Here is a 19,649-nt window from a genome sequence, read left to right as displayed (position 1 = left end):
ACATAAATTAGGTTACTCACAATAACCGTAGTGCCATTTCTACAGGAGTTGATATGCTTTCCAAGTCTTCAGTTGCATATTCTGACAGGGAGAACTAGACTAGCACTACCAGACCCTGTCCGTCAGTCTCGAAAACAGTTTGCGATGTTGCTGGAAATAATCCTGGAACCCCTGTGATTAGGGTGAATCCCGTCTCTTTTAAAAAGTGCTGGTTGCTCCCACAGTAAATCAAAGTTGTCACAAAAAGAGACATTCCTGTCATTTCTTCAGGTACTCGTTCGGGGCAAAGAGTCTGATAAAACGTTCCTAACCCCTTCGGTAGCACGGGAGGAGGCCAGAGAAAATTATTCTCTTTCCTGTGCTAGCGAGGGTGTTTAAAACATTTTTGTAGTCCTCCCTCAGTTCCTCAGATTTCCTAAAACGAAGGTCAATATTGGAGTAGTTGGCCAGAACCGTGGGCAGGAGAGAGTTGATGTCATGGACACGGGCTCCTGGTTGACAGTGGACCTTGGTTGGTCCACAGATCGTAGGCAGGCCACAATCTCTCACCAGCTGCCCACAATGATGGTGGTCATGATGGCATCCGATGAGGAAGCTACCTGCTGAACTGCGGTGGCCGTGAGGGAGGGTGCCACTGGGTGGCCGCCTGCTGTTGGTACAGTGCATTCGGAAAGTATTCAGATCCTTTCCCCTTTTCCACATTTTGTTACTTTACAGCCCGAGTCTCCATATATATATATATATATATATATATATATATATATACATACATATATATATTCTGCACATCTAACATCCAGTGTTTAATTGCTATATTGTAATTACTTCGCCATCATGGCCTATTTATTACCTTACCTCCCTTATCCTACCTCATTTGCACATACTGTATATAGACTTTTTCTACTGTATTATTGACTGTATGTTTGTTTATTCCATGTGTAACTCTGTGTTGTTGTAACGGCGTTCCTCCTCCTCTTCATACGAAGAGGAGGAGCAGGGATCGAACCAAAATGCAGACTTGTGATTTGACATATTATTTATTAAAGTAAAGACGAAAACACGAACTTCACTTAAAACTAAACAAAACAACAAACGGAGTAGACAAACCTGAACGTAAGGACTTACATGTAACGCAGAACGAACGAACAGGAAAATGACTACACAAAACGACAAACGAACGAAACAGTCCCGTATGGTGCAACATAGACACAGACACAGGAGACAACCACCCACAAACAAACACTGTGAAACTACCTACCTTAATATGATTCTCAATCAGAGGAGATGAAAACCACCTGCCTCTAATTGAGAACCATATTAGGTACCCATTCACCAACATAGAAACAGAAAACATAGACTGCCCACCCAAACTCACGTCCTGACCAACTAACACATACAAAACTAACAGAAAACAGGTCAGGAACGTGACAGTTGTTGTATGTGTCGACCTGCTATGCTCTATCTTGGCCAGGTCGCAGTTGCAAATGAGAACTTGTTCTCAACTAGCCTACCTGGTTAAAAAAAGGTGAAGYAAAAAAAAATAGACAGGTGTGTGCCTTTCCAAATCATGTCCAATTAATTTAATTTACCACAGGTGGACTCCAGTCAAGTTGTAGAAACATCTCTAGGATGATCAATGGAAACAGGATGCACATGAGCTCAATTTCGAGTCTCATAGCAAAGGGTCTGAATACTTATGTAAAGGTATTTCTGTTTTTTATATTTAGTACATTTGCAAAAATGTATGGGATATTGTGTGTAGATTGATGGGAATTTTGTATTTATTTAATCAATTTTAGAATAAGGCTCTAACTAAACAAAATGTGGAAAAAGTCAAGGGGTCTGAACACTTTCCGAAGGCACTGTATACACCCATGATCCATGCTGACTCCTGTGGCTGGTAGGACCGTCTCAAGCGGGGCAAAGTTGTTTGATAGCTGAATTGGATCTTCTTGGATAGATGATGGGTGGCCAGACTGCCTCCCTGATCTCCTATACCTTGCAAGTGTCCAGTCTCCCATGAGCCGCGCCGTTGATCTTAACATCGGTCCGTTGGATTGGAACAGATCGACAGCTTTGCTATAGAAGACATTTAAAACTGAGATTCGGTTTGCCTGGGTTACAGCATGGTCGGTGTACTTAGAAAGCAGTTTATCCTTTTCTCCCAGCCGAGCTAACAGCCGGAGGATCTCTTCCCTAAGCTGTGTCATGATGTTGGCCTGGGGGTAGGTTTATGACAGTCATAAATACCTCTTCCCCCCTTTTTCCCTCTCTCTACCCTACTGATGTGAAATTTGAAAACCCCTTTGTTAACATAGAGATTCTGGGAACATCAGAAAGGTGGGGGGAAATGAACTATATTCTGGTAATCCGACCAATTGAACATATGCGGTGGTACTTAATGTATATTATGTCAGTTCGGTTGTCATCTGGCACATTCTCATCAATGATAGAATGACATAAACTCTACAGTGGAAAGTCTACACATCAGAGTTATCGGATTCACATGGAATTGTTGTTCAATTTAAATGTTTGAATATTAAATTATTCGTGATGGGATGAAATGTGATTTTAGCTTCTGAAATGTGAGAATTGGGTTTTCATGAGTGAATTAGGCCTGACTTAGTGGCCCGCCCACGTGAAGAGACATAGGTTGTAAATTATGAAACACACCCCTTTTCTCCCTCCACTATATAAGCCCTTGACGAAAATGAAACCTCCTGTTCCGAGGATGTGAGGACGACGGTCCCTACGTTAAAAAGGACTAACATGTCAACTACAGAACTAAGCCAACATCAGCGTGAGCTTTGGTTGAGAATGGTATGAACTTTGAACTTTTATTCACTACAGAAGTGATACCGCCTAGACGTTGAGTTAGCAATAGCAGCTGCAAACGTAAATTAGGAAAGAACAGAGTATCCCGTCTACCACACAACGACGTTACTACAACGTATCCAATTTACCAGCAGAGACATTCTTCAAAGGACTCGGTTGGGCAACACGGCCTTCCATCTACCACCAACCTACCGAAGCGCAGCTCAGAGTAAATATTTATTGCATTTTCCTTTTCCAAATGGGCGGTAATTTAGAATGCATAAGATACTGTATTTACGATAGCATGGCTTCTGCCTTGGTTCCTCAAGTCTTCCCGCTCTTTCACTCAAACCCAGCCCCCTTTTCTTTTGTGTAACCAGCTGTCATATCTGTTCCGCCCGCTAGGGACGTTTTCCTTTATGACYTAATTTGTAATCAAGGTATGATTCATTCTGTGTATATGTAATTCTGTGTGATTAGTTAGGTATTTAGTAAATAAATAATTAAACCCAATTTTGTATTGCTGATTCAACTTGTTAGCCAGGGTTCGTGAAGATATCCAAGAATTTACAACTTTCAGATGAGACTGAATTAAGGTGACGATTAATATTGACTGCTATTGATGTAAAATATTACTAGGTCTTTAAGAGTTTATTCGGAAGATAACAGCTCTATAAATATTTTTTCGTGGTGCCCCGACTTTCTAGTTAATTACATTTACATGATTAGCTCAATCAGGTAATAGTTATTACGGAGAAAGGATTTTATAGAATAGCATGTCATATCACTTAATCCGGCATAGCCAAAAACACGACAGCTGCTTGATGGTGATGCATTTAGGGCAGACAAATCCCTGTCCATTTTCCAGTTCCACCTTATCTTCATCTTTTTATTGTGTGGAAATCATCTCACACCTGAAGCATTTGTTCCCAGGCGTGGATATAAACACCGTTGGGCTAGCACTGCTAGCGTTAGCCTGCTGCGTTTCCATGATGGCAGCAGCTAACTGTTACTTAACAGGAATCTGGGACACAAACTTGCGGTCCCAGCCGTAAAGGCTGACCGCGTCGCGGAACCCATAGCAATACAAACTTTAGCTATGATTAAACACAATTTAATGAAAACTATTTCATAAAAACAACAAACCGAGTGTAGCCAGTACACTGTTCTGTTGTGCACTTTGATGATGCCTGTTGCGTTAAAGGGTGCTTTGCTATTTTATCGATTTCATGAACCTTGTTTCTTAGGCTACACATGTTAATGTGGGGTATTTTTAGTGTTTTCCTGGGATTCTTGATTGTTTTTATTGCTTTACTGGGAGGCTTATCAGAGGTAAACAGGACAGCGATATTTATATTTGAGCTGAAGATGAACTGCTCACAGTGGGCTTCCTGCTAGGGCAAAACAGTATAACTCAGGTTCATAGGCACAACTCAGGTTCATAGGCACATGATTAACATGTTAGCCCAGAGCACCTTAAGTGGTATTACATACAACCGGGAAGAACTATTGGATATCAGAGAGACGTCACTTTACCAGCACAACCAGCACTACGACCAGGAATACGACTTTCCCAAAGCGAATCCTTTGTCTGTACCTCCCAGGGCATTTGAACCAAAACAATGCCGCCAGAGTAGAGGGTGCTGGAGCGGTCTTCTAATGAGTCTTCGGATGCGAGCACACCACGCACCACTTCAGAGTATATTACTTGCTAATGTCCAGTCCCTAGTTAACAAAGTCGACGAAATCAGGGCAAGAGTTGCTTTCTAAAGAGATATCTGGGATTGTAACATACTCTGTTTCACGAAAACATGGCTAGCTGGCGACATACTGTTGGAGTCCACACAGCCATCGGGATTTTCAGTGCATCGCACCGACAGGAATAAACATCTCGCCGGTAAGAAAGAAGGGCGGGGGTGTATGTTTCGTCATTAACGACTCATTGTAATTACATACAGGAACTCAAGTCCTTTTGTTCAKCTGACCTAGAATTCCTCACAATCAAATGCCGACCATATTATCTCCCAAGAGAACTCTCCTTGGTTATCATCACAGCCATGTATATCCCCCCGAAAGCGGATACCAAGACGGCCATCAAGGAACTTCACTGGACTTTATGAAAACTGGAAACCGTATATCCTGAGGCTGCATTTATTGTAGCTGAGGATTTTAACAAAGCTAATTTGAGAACAAGGCTACCTTAATTCTATCAGCATATCGATTGCTGTACACGAGCGAGTAACACGCTCGACCATTGCTACTCTAACTTCTGCGATGCATACAAGGCCCTCCCCCGCCCTCCTTTTGGTACATCTGACCATCATATCACCTCCACCCTACCTGCGACCCTAGACCCACTTCAATTTGCTTACCCCCCCAATAGGTCCACAGACGATGCAGACGACCCTGTGGCGCATGCACGCTTCCAACTCAATCATCAAGTTCGCAGACGACACAACAGTGGTAGGCTTGATTACCAACAACGACGAGACAGCCTACAGGAGGAGGTGAGGGCCCTCGGAGTGTGGTGTCAGGAAAATAACCTCTCACTCAATGTCAGCAAAACAAAAGAGACAATCGTGGACTTCAGGAAACAGCAGAGGGAGCACCCCCCTATCCACATCGACGGTACAGCAGTGGAGAAGGTGGAACATTTTAAGTTCCTCTGTGTACATATCACCGACAAACTGAAATGGTCCATGCACACAGTGTGGTGAAGAAGGCGCAACAGTGCCTCTTCAACCTCAGGAGGCTGAAAAAATGTGGCTTGTCACCAAAAACCCTCACTAACTTTTACAGGTGCACAATTGACAGCATCCTGTCGAGGTGTATCACCACATGGTACGGTAAATGCACCGCCCACAACTGCAAGGCTCTCCAGAGGTTGTGCAGTCTGCAAAATGCATCACCGGGGGCAAACTACCTGCCCTCCAAATCATCTACAACAATACCTGATGTCACAGGAAGGCAAAAAGATCATCAAGAACAATAACCACCCGAGCCGCTGCCTGTTAACCCCACTTCCATCCAGAAGACGAGGTCAGTATAGGTGCTTCAAAGCTGGGACAGAGCTATATCTCAAGGCCATCAGATTGTTAAACAGCCACCACTAGCACAGAGAGGCGGCTGCCTACCTACAGACTTGATGTCATTGGCCACTTTAATAAATGGAACATTAGTCACTTTAATAAAGCTACTTTAAGAATGTTTGCACATCTCGCATTACTCATCTCATATGTAAAGTGTCAAGAAAAAGTATGTGAACCCTTTGGAATTACCTGGATTTCTGCAAAAATTGGTCATCAAATTTGATCTGATCTTCATCTAAGTCACAACCATAGACAAACACAGTCTGCTTAAACTAATAGCACACCAGCAAGTATATGTTTTCATTTCTTTATTGAACACACTGTGTAAACATTCACAGTGCAGGGTGGGAAAAGTATGTGAACCCTTGGATTTAATAACTGGTTGACCCTCCTTTGGCAGCAATAACCTCAACCAAACATTTTCTGTAGTTGCGGATCAGACCTGCACGACGGTCAGGAGGAATTTTGGACCATTCCTCTTTACAAAACTGTTTCAGTTCAGTAATATTCTTGGGATGTCTGGTGTGAACTGCTCTCTTGAGGTCATGCCACAGCATCTCAATCGGGTTGAGGTCAGGACTCTGACTGGGCCATTCCAGAAGGTGTATTTTCTTCTGTTGAAGCCTTTCTGTTGTTGATTTACTTCTGTGTTTTGGGTCGTTGTCCTGTTGCATCACTCAACTTCTGGTGAGTTTCAATTGGCGGACGGATAGCATTACATTCTCCTGCAAAATGTCTTGATAAGATTGGGAATACATTTTTCCGTTGATGATAGCAAGCTGTCCAGGCCCTGAGGCAGCAAAGCAGCCCCAAACCATGATGCTCCCTCCATCATAAATTTTGATAGGAAAATGGTCCAATTCACGCACTTATCAACAGAACATCCCTGGTCATCCCTACTGCGCTGATCTGGCAGAATCACTAAACACAAATGCTTCATTTGTAAATAACGTCTGAGTGTTGGAGTGTGCCCCTGGCTATTCGTAAATAAATACAAATATATTTAATACAAACATTTTGCCATCTGGTTTGCTTAATATAAGGAATTTAAATGATTTATACTTTTACTTTTGATACTTAAGTATATTTTAGCAATTCCATTTACTTTTGATACTTAAGTATATTTAAAACCAAATACTTTTAGACTTTTGCTCAAGTAGTTTTATACTGGTTGACTTTTACTTGAGTCCTTTTCTATTAAGCTATCTTTACTTTTACTCAAGTATAACAATTTTGTACTTTTTAAACCACTGATTATCTGAGCAGGGCTTGGGTCACRGATACGTCATTATCTCAAGCGGCCTTGAAATCCGAGGACAGGGTCCATGGCACCAAGTTAACGTTCTCCAGCTCTCAACCCTCTCTCTTCCTGGTTTGCCCGCACATCTACGGTGAGATTACTCCTCGACTGCACACATCAGGCCTACACTGTGACCTGCAAGGCCATATTTGGGACACTTTTTATGGGGTATACATAGAAAAGCCTGATCTGTGCTTATTTTGAAATAGCCATGGTTTAATATCTCCTATTAAATCAATGTAGGTGGAAGGACACATGCAAGGTTGTATTATCAGTCAATCAAACATACTGTGTACAAAACCTTGTTTGTATTAGGAATGAGTTGCAAGGTATTCTGTCTAAAACCTTATCCTATCACTTCAGGGGCAGGGTCCATACAGCCTCTGCTGTGACTGGTTCCCTGTGTCGTCCAATCCTGTCAAATAGAAAACGCATGACGGTTGTGTGAGTTGCCAGAAAAAAACAGAGAGCGCCCATAGCCCATTATACCGTCAGCTTCAGGCCAGTGTTTTGTCAAGCAACAGACGAGCCATTGTGACCGAAAGCAGGGGGAAAAAATGTTATTTTTAATATAACTGTCTGGCCACGGTGATTAATTCAAATCATATGGTGTTTTCTCCTCTCTCTCTCTCTCCCTCCCTCCCCCTGTATGAAGGCAACGCTACAGGAGGCTGTGGAATGCTAAATGAGCATCTGTGCAGTGCTGCTGCAGGATACTGCTAGGCTGTGTTTAGATGTAAGTGATCCTTAAATGTCCCCTTTCACTCCTTCAGCTTCAAAAGGAACACTTCTGGGCTGGCGGGATGACCGTGCTCAGTCAGCGTTTTACTGCGGTTAAGAACCGAGAAAGAGCTGGGCTGAGGGAAACCAAAGGTTAGAATTCATTTGTCATCATATTGTATTGTGTATATGATACTGTTCTTAAATGGAAATGATACATGCCCATCAGTTTTCTTTTATATATTAATAGCAAATCATATTGATAACTTTATTTTACAGTGCATTTCATGCATTGAGCTCAAAGCTCTCACACATTGGCTTTCGAGAGTCAAGAGCTGCTCTTAAATTTGATGCACATTCTCTGAAATGTTGTTTATTTAGATCCTTGTGATTGCTGCTGAAGTAATACTGACAGTAAATAGGAAAACCAATGCAGACTAGCATGATATAGCCATTAACTCTGTCGGCCGTTCCAGAATTATAATACTTGGCATGAACTGTAATCTAACCTGCACATTTTCTATGCACAATTCGTTACGCCACTTAGGAGCCTTACTAATTGTTAACGATAGGTCATAAAGACGCTTATAAAGCATCACAATGGGTGTACTACTACCCACGCTGTAGGTATCGCCATAAAAGCTGGTGGCCGCCGGGCATGTAGTGTACGTCGGAGGGTGGAGGGATGCTGGTTTCCTGCTCTCTCTCTCGTGGCCAACCTTCCTCCCCACAGGGCTATCACAGCTAGACCACCAGGCAGACTACCAGCACACAGACTGGGATCTGTTCAACCCTTCGCTCCCAGACGGTGATGGTGGCGCTCTAGGAGCCAGCCAACTGTTAATGGAGTTTATGATCCCTGTGCCAAAGGAGGCACACATACCTGGCCATTAGGTTGAACGTTAGAGAGCAACCTTCCACTGTTTACAGTAGTTTACATCAGATGAGGTTCGAAGGAGAAGCCCTATTGATACAGAGAATAAATGATGRAGCTAGATGCAGAGTGGGAGTCATTCATTGATAAAGGGAGAAAGAGAGAAAGGTAGATCGTTAGAGCCTTAACACGGCCTGATATGTAAATATGTTTCTATCAGGCTACACTTTTACCTCACCTACTTACATGGACGACTTTTCAGAGACGCATACCATTGAGACTAGTGAAGGCTGCTGAGGGGAGGACGGCTCATAATAATGGCTGAAACAGAGCAACACATAGAAACCATGTGTTTGATACCATTCCACTGATTCTGCTCCAGCCATTACCATGAGCCCGTCCTCCCCAATTAAGGTGCCACCAACCTCCTGTGATTGAGACACATCTTAGGAACCCTGCCTGTGTACTGGGTGCTGTTTCGCCAAGCTGCCTGTAGATGGAGCCGTTAATAGGGGATTATGCACTAGCCCTGTGCCCAAGTGCTCCACAATCCACAAATACCCAGCATGTGACCAAGCACCTCACACTCTTCCTCTATTGTTCAGCTGCCACCACACTAACCCCCATACAACAAGACATTCACTTGTGACATCAAGCATTTTTCCAAGACCATCAATCTGTCTCTTTACGCACACAAGTCTGTATTGAAGCTTCCTCCTCCGGATCCTCTGAAGTAGAGGATGTGTTGTGGGGAGCAGGGCTAGAGGGGGTGAAGCTCAGCACAGTCGGAGGCTGCTGTATTTATAGATGGTCCCAGAGAAAGGTGTGTGTGTCTGTGAGCATATAGTACAGGACATTCTTACGAGAGGGAGAAGCATGGCTTCCCAGCCCCCTGTGGAGGTAGCACTTCCAGGTCAGAACTGCTGGTGATGGGGTGGATGGTACAAGAGTAGGGGGGTGACTGGGGGTATGCCGAAAATGGGGTGGATGGTACAGGACTAGGGGGGGGGGGGGACTGGAGAGTAGGCTGGAGATGGGGTGAGAAATCTAAAAGAAAGAAAATGGATCTTTCAAATTCAGCAGACTATGGTGTGAAATAGGCTTTTAGAAGTGCTGTCTTTATTTGATTACTTATCATTAATGCCGTTTTTGGTGTGCTTAGCTGGAGATAAGGTGGAGATGAATATGGCGGAGGGGAGTGAGGGGGTATGGTGGTATTGGGTGACGAGTAATAGAGGTAGGATGGGTGGGATTTGGTGAGGTGGAGGGTTGGGATGGTTGAGGTGTGTGTGTGTGCGTGTGTACATGTGTGTGTGTCAGCATTGTTGGGTGGCCTAGATTTGGTGTGAGAGGAGAACAGGGGTCACATCCTACAGACTTCCTGCAGGAGGCCATAAAACCAGTCAGACAACAGGAGAGATGGATGGGGGAGGAGGGAGAAAGAGAGAGAAAGAGAGTGAGATAGACTGAAAACTGTAATAAAATGAAAGATGTAGGCCTAATTTGGCTGTTGGAGATTCTCACACACCTCATAGTATTTCTTCATTTGGTGATGCAACAACAAACAGCAGAAACTTGTGAAAACCAGCACAATTTGAGCAACACAACATCCTCCTATTTTTCTTAATGCTATTTGGGTACATCTTGTGATCATCTGTTGAAAGACAATACCCAAAATAATTGCAACATTTCAGTCTTACAAAATGTACACCCATAGACCGTAYAAAAGACATTTCCAAAAATGCACACCCACCAATAATACTTGTAACACACGTTAAAAGTGCTATCATATGTTTGTTGGTTTTGGTACAAAATACTACATGTACTATATTTTGCCACCTCCCAAATTAAATTTGTTGAAAGTTGAAAAAACAACTGTCAACAGGTGGTACATTACTCAATTCCTTTCAAAATAGAGAAAACACTGTTCTTCTCACAGCCTCTTCTTTGTTTTATTTTTATTTCATTTCACCTTTATTTAACCAGGTAGGCCAGTTGAGAACAAGTTCTCATTTACAACTGCGACCTGTCCAAGATAAAGCAAAGCAGTGCGACACAAACAACACAGAGTTACACATGGGATAAACAAACGTACAGTCAATAACAATAAATCTATATACAGTGTGTGCAAATGTAGTAAGATTAGGAGGTAATGCAATAAATAGGCCATAGTAGCGAAATAATTACAATTTAGCAATTAAACACTGGAGTGGTAGATGTGCAGAAGATGAATATGCAAGTAGAGATACTGGGGTGCAAAGGAGAAAAAAACAACAACATGGGGATGCGGTAGTTGGGTGGACTATTTACAGATGGGCTGTGTACAGGTGCAATGATCAGTAAGCTGCTCTGACAGCTGATGCTTAAAGTTAGTGAGGCAGATATAAGACTCCAGCTTCATTGATTTTTAGAGTTTGTTCCAGTCATTGGCAGCAGAGAACTGGAAGGAAAGGCAGCCAAAGTCGGCTTTGGGGATGACCAGTGAAATATACCTGCTGGAGCGCACTCTACAGGTGGGTGCTGCTATGGTGGCCAGTGAGCTGAGATAAGGCAGGGCTTTACCTAGCAAAGACTTATAGGTGACCTGGAGCCAGTGGGTTTGGCAACGAATATGAAGCGAGGGCCAGCCAACGAGAGCATACAGGTCGCAGTGGTGGGTAGTATATGGGACTTTGGTGACAAAACGGATGGCACTGTGATAGACTACATCCAATTTGCTGAGTAGAGTGTTGGAGGCTATTTTGTAATTGACATCGCCGAAGTCAAGGATCGGTAGGATAGTCAGTTTTACYAGGGTATGTTTGGCAGCATGAGTAAAGGATGCTTTGTTGCGAAATAGGAAGCTGATTCTAGATTTAATTTTGGATTGGAGATGCTTAATGTGAGTCTGGAAGGAGAGTTTACAGTCTAACCAGACACCTAGGTATTTGTAGTTGTCCACATATTCTAAGTCAGAACTGTCCAGAGTAGTAATGCTAGACGAGCGGGCGGGTGGAAGCCGTAGCCAGGTGGAAAGCATGGCCAGCTGTAGAAAAATGCTTATTGAAATTCTCGATTATTGTAGATTTATCGGTGGTGACAGTGTTTCATAGCCTCAGTGCAGTGAGCATCTGGGAGGAGGTGCTCTTATTCTCCATGGACTTTAATGTGTCCCAGAACGTTTTGGAATTTGTGCTACAGGATGCAAATTTATGTTTGAAAAAGCTAGCCTTTGCTTTCCTAACTGCCTGTGTATGTTGGTTCCTAACTTCCCTGAAAAAGTTCCCTGAAAAGTTGCATATCACGGGAGCTATTCACTGCTAATGCAGTACGCCACAGGATGTTTTTGTGCTGGTCAAGGGCAGTCAAGTCTGGTGTGAACCAAGGGCTATATCTGTTCTTAATTCATATTTATTTTTTGAATGGGTCATGCATATTTAAGATGGTGAGGAAAGCACTTTTAAAGAACAACCAGGCATCCTCTAATGACGGAATGAGGTCATTATCCTTCCAGGATACCCGGGCCAGGTCGATTAGAAAGGCCTGCTTCTGAAGTGTTTTAGGGAGCGTTTGACAGTGATGAGGGGTGGTCATTTGACCGCGGACCCATTACGGACTCAGGCAATGAGGCAGTGATCGCTGAGATCCTAGTTGAAGACAGCAGAGGTGTATTTAGAGGGCAGTTTGATCAGGATGATATCTATGAGGGTGCCAGTGTTTACGGATTTAGGGTTGTACCTGGCAGGTTCCTTGATACTTTGGGTGAGATTGAGGGCATCTAGCTTAGATTGTAGGACGGTCGGGGTGTTAAGCATATCCCAGTTTAGGTCACCTAACAGTACAAACTCTGAAGATAAATGGGGGCAATTAATTCACATATGGTGTCCAGGGCACAGCTGGGGGCTGAGGGTCTATAACAAGCGGCAACAGTGAGAGACTAATTTCTGGAAAGGTGGATTTTTAAAAGTAGAAGCTCGAGCTGTTTGGGCACAGACCTGGATAGCATGACAGAACTCTGCAGGCTATCTCTGCAGAAGATTGCAACTCCACCCTATTTGGCAGTTCTATCTTGGCGGAAAATGTTGTAGTTGGGGATGGAAATTTCAGAATTTTCGGTGGCAGTCCTAAGCCAGGATTCAGACACGGCGAGGACATCAGGGTTGGCGGAGTGTGCTAAAGCAGTGAATAAAACAAACTTAGGGAGGAGGCTTCTGATGTTAACATGCATGAAACCAAGGCTTTTACGATTACAGAAGTCAACAAATGATAGCGCCTGGGGAATAGGAGTGGAACTGGGCGCTACAGGGCCTGGGTTAACCTCTACATCACCAGAGGAACAGAGGAGGAGTAGGATAAGGGTACGATTAAAGGCTATAAGAACTGGTCGTCTAGTGCGTTGGGGACAGAGAATAGAAGGAGCAGATTTCTGGGCGTTGTAGAATAGATTCAGGGCATAATGTACAGACAATGTTATGGTAGGATGTGAGTACAGTGGAGGTAAACCTAGGCGTTGAGTGACGATGAGAGAGGTTTCGTCTCTAGAGGCACCAGTTAAGCCAGGTGAGGTCTCCGCATGTGTGTGGGGTGGGACAAAAGAGCTATCTAAGGCATTTTGAGCGGGACTGAGGGCTCTACAGTGAAATAAAACAATAAGAACTAGCCAAGACAGCAGTAGACAAGGCATATTGACATTAGAGAGAGGCATAAAGCAATCACAGGTGTTGATCAGGAGAGCTAAGACAACAACGGGTAAATGGCGATGAATGGGCAGAGCGGGTCAGTTAGGTACATACAGGACCTGAGTTCGAGGCTGGGGCCGACAGGTAAACAAAATGAGGTACCTTGTTATTGAAACAGTCCAGGGGGCATCAGCTGTGTAGCTGAGTGATCATAGGGTCAAAAGAGCAGCAATAGGTGAGTCAGGGTGCCATTCGGTAGTCACTACTACACTAGGCAAGCAGGGGACACAGCGTTCAGAAAAGCTAGCGGGCCGGGGCTAGTAGATGGTTTTTCGGCAACATCGTAACGGAATAGCCTGTTGAGACCACATCGGGCAATCACGTCGGCAGTCCGGTCGTGATGGATCGGCGGGGTTCCGTGTCGACAATAAAGGGTCCAGGCCAATTGGCAAAGGAGGTATTGTAGCCCTAGAATTAGCTGGTATATGGGCCTAGCTCGAGGCTAGCTCAAGGCTAGCTGGTGCTTGCTTCGGGACAGAGGCGTTAGCTAACAGTAGCCACTCGTTTTCAGCTAGCTAGCTGTGATGATCCGGTGTAATGATCCAGGGTGGCAGGAATCCGGTGATGTGGTAGAGAGAAGCAGTCTGATATGCTCTGGGTGAGGCTGATCCGTACCACATTGGGTGAGGCGGGTTGCAGGAAAGTATATTTAGTTCGTAGATAGAAAGTGAGATTAAGATATATACGAAAAAGTCTGGCTATTTACACAGGATAAGACACGGGATAAGACAAAGACAAACACACACGTCCTACTACTACACCTTCTTGGAAAATAATTCCTCTTTGTAAATGATATGATGCCACGCCACGATCGGTTTACAAATGCTGTGAACCTCACTATGGATGTAGCTACATATAACTCAGACCCTGGCTATGGCTATGGCCCTGAGCCTCACAGTGGTCAGTTGAATGGAGTACTACCTCGAGGGCTTTCTGGTCTGAACTGTGGTTCAACTGTACACCTGAGAGTGGTCACAGGTCAGAGGTCACAGTGTAGTGGGTCTGCCCTCGCCTGTTTGTGTTTGTATGTGTGTGTGTAATCAACGTCCAGGACCAGGGGTGGTCAGTCACGGGTGTGTTTTGACAGAGGTCGGCAGCAGGATGTCAGGCTGCGCTCTGATTTCCTCTCTTACTTTCTCCTTGACTTTCTCCTTGACTTCACCTCCTTATCAGGCCTGCTCAGGTTTGCTGCTTTCTCACCTCTAGTCTCCGGACCCAACCAGACCCCCCTGAAGAAAGGAGGGCCGGGCCGCTCACATCTCATTATCAATTCAATGAATATTAATTAATTGTGTGGACATTCAGTTTTTCTGTTTATTATGTAGGTACTAAATTGAGGCATACATGTGACCTGTTATTTAAGTGAGTTTATAAAGGTTCATTTCTACTGGAATATACTTAAACCTGATTTTAAAAAATGGTTTAAGTGTAGTAATGTTGAAATGCCCCTTGTTCAAAAGTGGTGAAATGATCTTCTCAACAGTGTTGAGTGCTCTGTGCAAGAGAGGTTGGTGCTGTACTCACTGTAGCCATCCTTGACTGTTAGCCCTCTATAGAGGCACATGACAGGCAAGCGTATCAAGTATGGATCGTATGATCAGACATTTGCATCCTGTCACCGGTTTATGTGTGTGACACACACACACACACTTCACATCTGCCTGCCTCAGTAGAGAACCTACTCTCAGATCAGCCTTTAGTTAGTCTCCCCTCTACAACCTTACCCCTCCTTACTTAAAAATAAAAACTTCTAACACACATCATCAAGAATAACAACATTGTTTTTAGCCCTTCTTATCTCCTCTCTCCCAAATATCCTGTTTCTTCGAGTTGCGGTGGCCAGAACCAATAGAAACCTCTTCCTGCTATTGGCTGACTTCACTTCCCAACGTTAGCACAATCTCATCCGCTCCAAACACCGCTTAGTGGAACCTCAACTAGCTTGCTGACCAGAAAAAAATTATATTCAAATTTATACCAGTGTGTTTTACCAGGACTGAGAGGTCCTGAACAAATATGGCCAGCACCATTAAGGTAAGTACATTTTTATTTATTTTTTCGCCAAAGTTTTGGCTTTTTATTGGTTATTTTCCATAGTGCTTGGGCATTGTTTTAGTTTTCGTGGCACTTTAAAGAAACACTGACCAAGCAGGCGAAGGGTAACACCCTTCTGCCATAGAGGTGCGACAAGATTTCCTTGCAAATTTCCTTTTTCCTATGCGGATGGGCTGTACGGTTTCAAAAATCTTTGGGTTAATAACAAAATCTGAGATTTCGTTCTTTCGGACGCTGAAGTGATTTGACCTGGCTTGTCTTACAAACAAATAAAACAAACCCGGAATTTACATTTCTTGAACATTTTATTCATTATGGAGAGGCACCAATTTTAACAATTATTATGTTTTTGATGTTGATATTTTTACCTTTACAAAAAAATTAAGAAACATTTTTTCCCGTTTTTTTGCATTCTTATGTATTGGTATTTTTTTMMGGGGGGGGTTGAGTCTTAGGTATTTGTCAAAGAACCATCTGCGAAAATTATACTTTGAAATGAAAAATGCAATCCTGTGCTGAAGGAACTGAAATAGTGGGAGGTTTAAATTCTCTGAAGACATTTTATCATGCTATTGTTATTGTTGCATTAATGCCTATGTTAACATCATAATCAAAATTAATGGTAAATAGTAGTAGTAAATAGTTAATACTTTGACATGGCTTTCCTAGTGTTAGTCTATCAAGTAATTACCCTTGTGTAGTTACTGTAACAACACCTATTAGACAATGGACAGAGGAGGAAAGCATTTTTTGCTTTTTACAAGAATCAAATAATCTAGGGCACAACGTGCTTCAGAAGTAGCTGGAACTCATAGGCTATATCTCAATCAATATATAAATATATATTTTCTGGTGTTCCTACATTTTATGTTGTGCTCCTAACTTTAAAGTTGGGAGCTCCAGTGCTACGCATTACATGTTTTAATTTAGAGTCCTGCTAGGGAGTCAGTCACCTGCAAACCTAATTCAACATGGCGTCTAATATTGCCACCCTCTGCGTCTGCCAGTGGCAGCACAAGATGTTTACTGCCAAATCACAGTGTGAGCAATAATCCAAAAGCAGGGAAGCCATAATTACATAATCAGCTGTCTTGCTGGTATTCAATGTAAACAGGTACAGTATGGAAGTAGAACCCAAATGTTTGGAGAGGGAGCTTGCTCCTTTGTGACCCGTGATATTGTGGCACTGGGACCGTGGTTGAGTTGAAGTCCCAGGCAGAGAGGAGAGTGACCGCTGTTTATAAACACCTTCTCGATGCACTGGCTGGCTTTTTGTGGAACAGGTTTGGTGGTGGTGAACTTCATTGCACCTGATTGAGATTATTATGGATGACTTTAATCAATATTCTAAACAACTGACATAGATACACTCTGTCACAATAGCACAAGACAATCGTGGAATAGTTTTACTGAAATGGGCATTACGCAACATGACTGAAAAGCTGCATCATGTTGTTTTGATAGTGTCACACTAGTCACACTATTCTCAGCTTGAAGACACATTATGGCACCAGTGGACAGTCTATCATCTTAGACAGTTCACCTAGGGTCAGTGAGTTGGGTCCTCTAGTATCTAGTACACACCTAGAAAGCAATGTTCATAGAACATAAGGGAGAAAAAAAATCCAAGAACAGATCTCATCCCTTACCAATCATAAATGTTCACTGGTAGATCAACCTGTTATCTTTGCTGGTCCATAGCCACTTCTTTAGTCCTAAATGTGTAAAAAATAAATACACTTAATACAATGTACAATTAATTACACTATGAAGAGTGTGGCATTCAGTTCATTGAGTCAACCACATCAGAATATCAGGACACAAACAAAAACATTTTATCATGCCCGCCTATGGACAGAACTGAGACAAACAATGCAGATAGTGTGTGTATATGTGTGTATAATGCACCTACCAGAGGGGGATCCAGGAAGTTGTGGKRAACCAACCTCTGTGTCTTTGTGAGGTCTGAGGCTCTGGCCAATCTTTGTCACTGACCTATGGAAATAAAAACACCCATAATTTTTCAAATTGAAACTCTCCAGGCTTTTGACGTTCCAAGTTTCATCCTGTACTATAGTTTCACACATAAGTGCAACAGCTCCGTCTCTTTCTCCATAACACGTGTTACTGCCAAATCAAGGCCCCTGGAAGTTATTCATCATAGGATCTCTACGAGGCAAAAACATTCTCTCTGTGGTGTTCAATTGCGAAACAAAACATGTTTTCCAGCAGTCATGTACAAATCAGACTGCTTTTCAATGCTAACAAAATGGCTTTCGTGGAAACGTAACACAGGTGTTCTTCCTGTTTGAAAAATAACAGATCTTGTGTTTTGGACTGGGAAGGTTTGTCTCTGTCAATTCATAGTAGGATACCCCAATATTGCGTGTCTGACCAGATGACAATTAAGGTAGTCATAATTGGTGGAATCAGGGAGGGAGCTGCTAAAACAACATCCAGAATGGTTGCCCCCGATTGAAGGCCATAACCTGCACTACTGATGTTACTGCATTTTGTTCTGGAGGCAGCCCTGCAAAGTGGTCACTAGATAGCATAGCCACAAAGCCATGACATCTGATTTTCTAACCTAACCTTAACCCTAACCCTTTAGACCAAAAAGCWAATTATTACAATTGCCAATGTTGCAGCTGGCCTATCTAAGGGGAAATTGCTCAGTTCTGCCTCCAGGACAAGACTAAAATAAACGTCAACCTGCGGTGAACTGCCCAATGGCCTGCTGTATAGAAATTGCAGGGCGAACTCCCTCCCACTCCCTCTCTTTCTCTTTCTATTTCTCCCTCTCTAAATCCGGCCATCAACTCCATTAGTGTTCCAAATCTCAGCCACAATCAAAATGCCAACGATGAGCACTTCCTGTTTTGCGCTCCCCACCTCCCGATATCCCTCCCCCACTATCAGGAACTTTAAACGCAGGAAATGCTGGGAGAAGGGGAGCTTCCTGTCTTCAGCCACACCACACCATGTCTCATTGGGAAGGCTGCCTGGGACATTCTCCATGAATCGGTCCAATGGCTCCATTGAGAGGGAGTACAGGACTAGAGCTACTCATACACTGTGAATATGGCTCTCTATGTCACTTTATAATGTCAGAATGACCCTGGAGACACTGGAGCAGGTTTAGGAATAAATGTTTTAGGACAAAATGTCCACCATAAAGTACTGTAAACCAGCTCAGGCTAACATGATTTTGACTGTTATTAAATGTGATATAGACAACATTATATGAGGTGAAATTAAGTGTACTATACCAATTTCCACTTATAAAGCTCAATATTTATGGAGGGTAATTTACTATACTGCCTCAGAGCGGCTCAAGTTCTGATTTGAACCAGCTGCCCTCTGGTCAGCAGTTCATTTCCCTACCCAGACGGCCATGCTGCAGCCCCTGGAACTCCACTACACGCTCCCATAGAGGACCTCCCTGAATGTCTACATTATATGAGTTATTCTATGGTGGACACTGTTCGGTAGGAAAACTGGGCTCAGCACAGCCTCATTCTTCCCTGCCTAATTCTGTGTTCATTTTCTTTGACCATGATACTAAGGTTGTGAAAAAATCTCTCACTTTCCTTAGAAGAGGAATAATGGACCATAGAGGAATGCACTGTACTGAGTTTGGGGCAAGATGGAGACCTGGCCAGACTCTTGTGTTGTTGTGATCTAAGCTAGTTTAGTTTAAATCTAAAGGCGAATTATGTTTGCTTCATTTTGTCTTGGTGTTTATGGAATATCTGAATCTTCTCTATGTTGTGATTGCCAAATCTAGTACTTAGTGTCATGTTATTTTGTCACATATTTCTGTTGGCTTCAGGATGGCCAAATATTTTATAATAACTGGTTTCCAGTGTTTACAGTTGTAGGATCTTAAAATAYTCCAGTTTGCTACAGCAGGAAAATAATAGTCCTGCAGCAACAAGAAATGTGAATTATTATGTGGATTATAATTAGTGGACATTTTTGTAGGGGTTGATACATTTTTCATAAGGAAAATCAACTCTGAATTTTCATAGTGGAAATTACAAACTTCTAAAGCATTTTTAAACCTAAAATACAGTACA

General features: G+C 43.0%; 1 pseudogene; it reads left to right on the top strand.

Moving 5' to 3' along the window:
- The first annotated feature begins 7,338 nt into the window (after positions 1–7,338).
- The window catches only part of LOC111950394 (transcriptional regulator Erg-like), a 30,443-nt pseudogene continuing 18,132 nt past the window's right edge, over positions 7,339–19,649 (top strand).

The sequence above is a fragment of the Salvelinus sp. IW2-2015 genome, linkage group LG23, assembly GCF_002910315.2.
Source record: "Salvelinus sp. IW2-2015 linkage group LG23, ASM291031v2, whole genome shotgun sequence".
In the NCBI taxonomy this organism is placed as follows: Eukaryota; Metazoa; Chordata; class Actinopteri; order Salmoniformes; family Salmonidae; genus Salvelinus; species Salvelinus sp. IW2-2015.
Note: the sequence above shows the minus strand (reverse complement) of the source record. Positions and strands in the feature narration are given on the sequence as shown.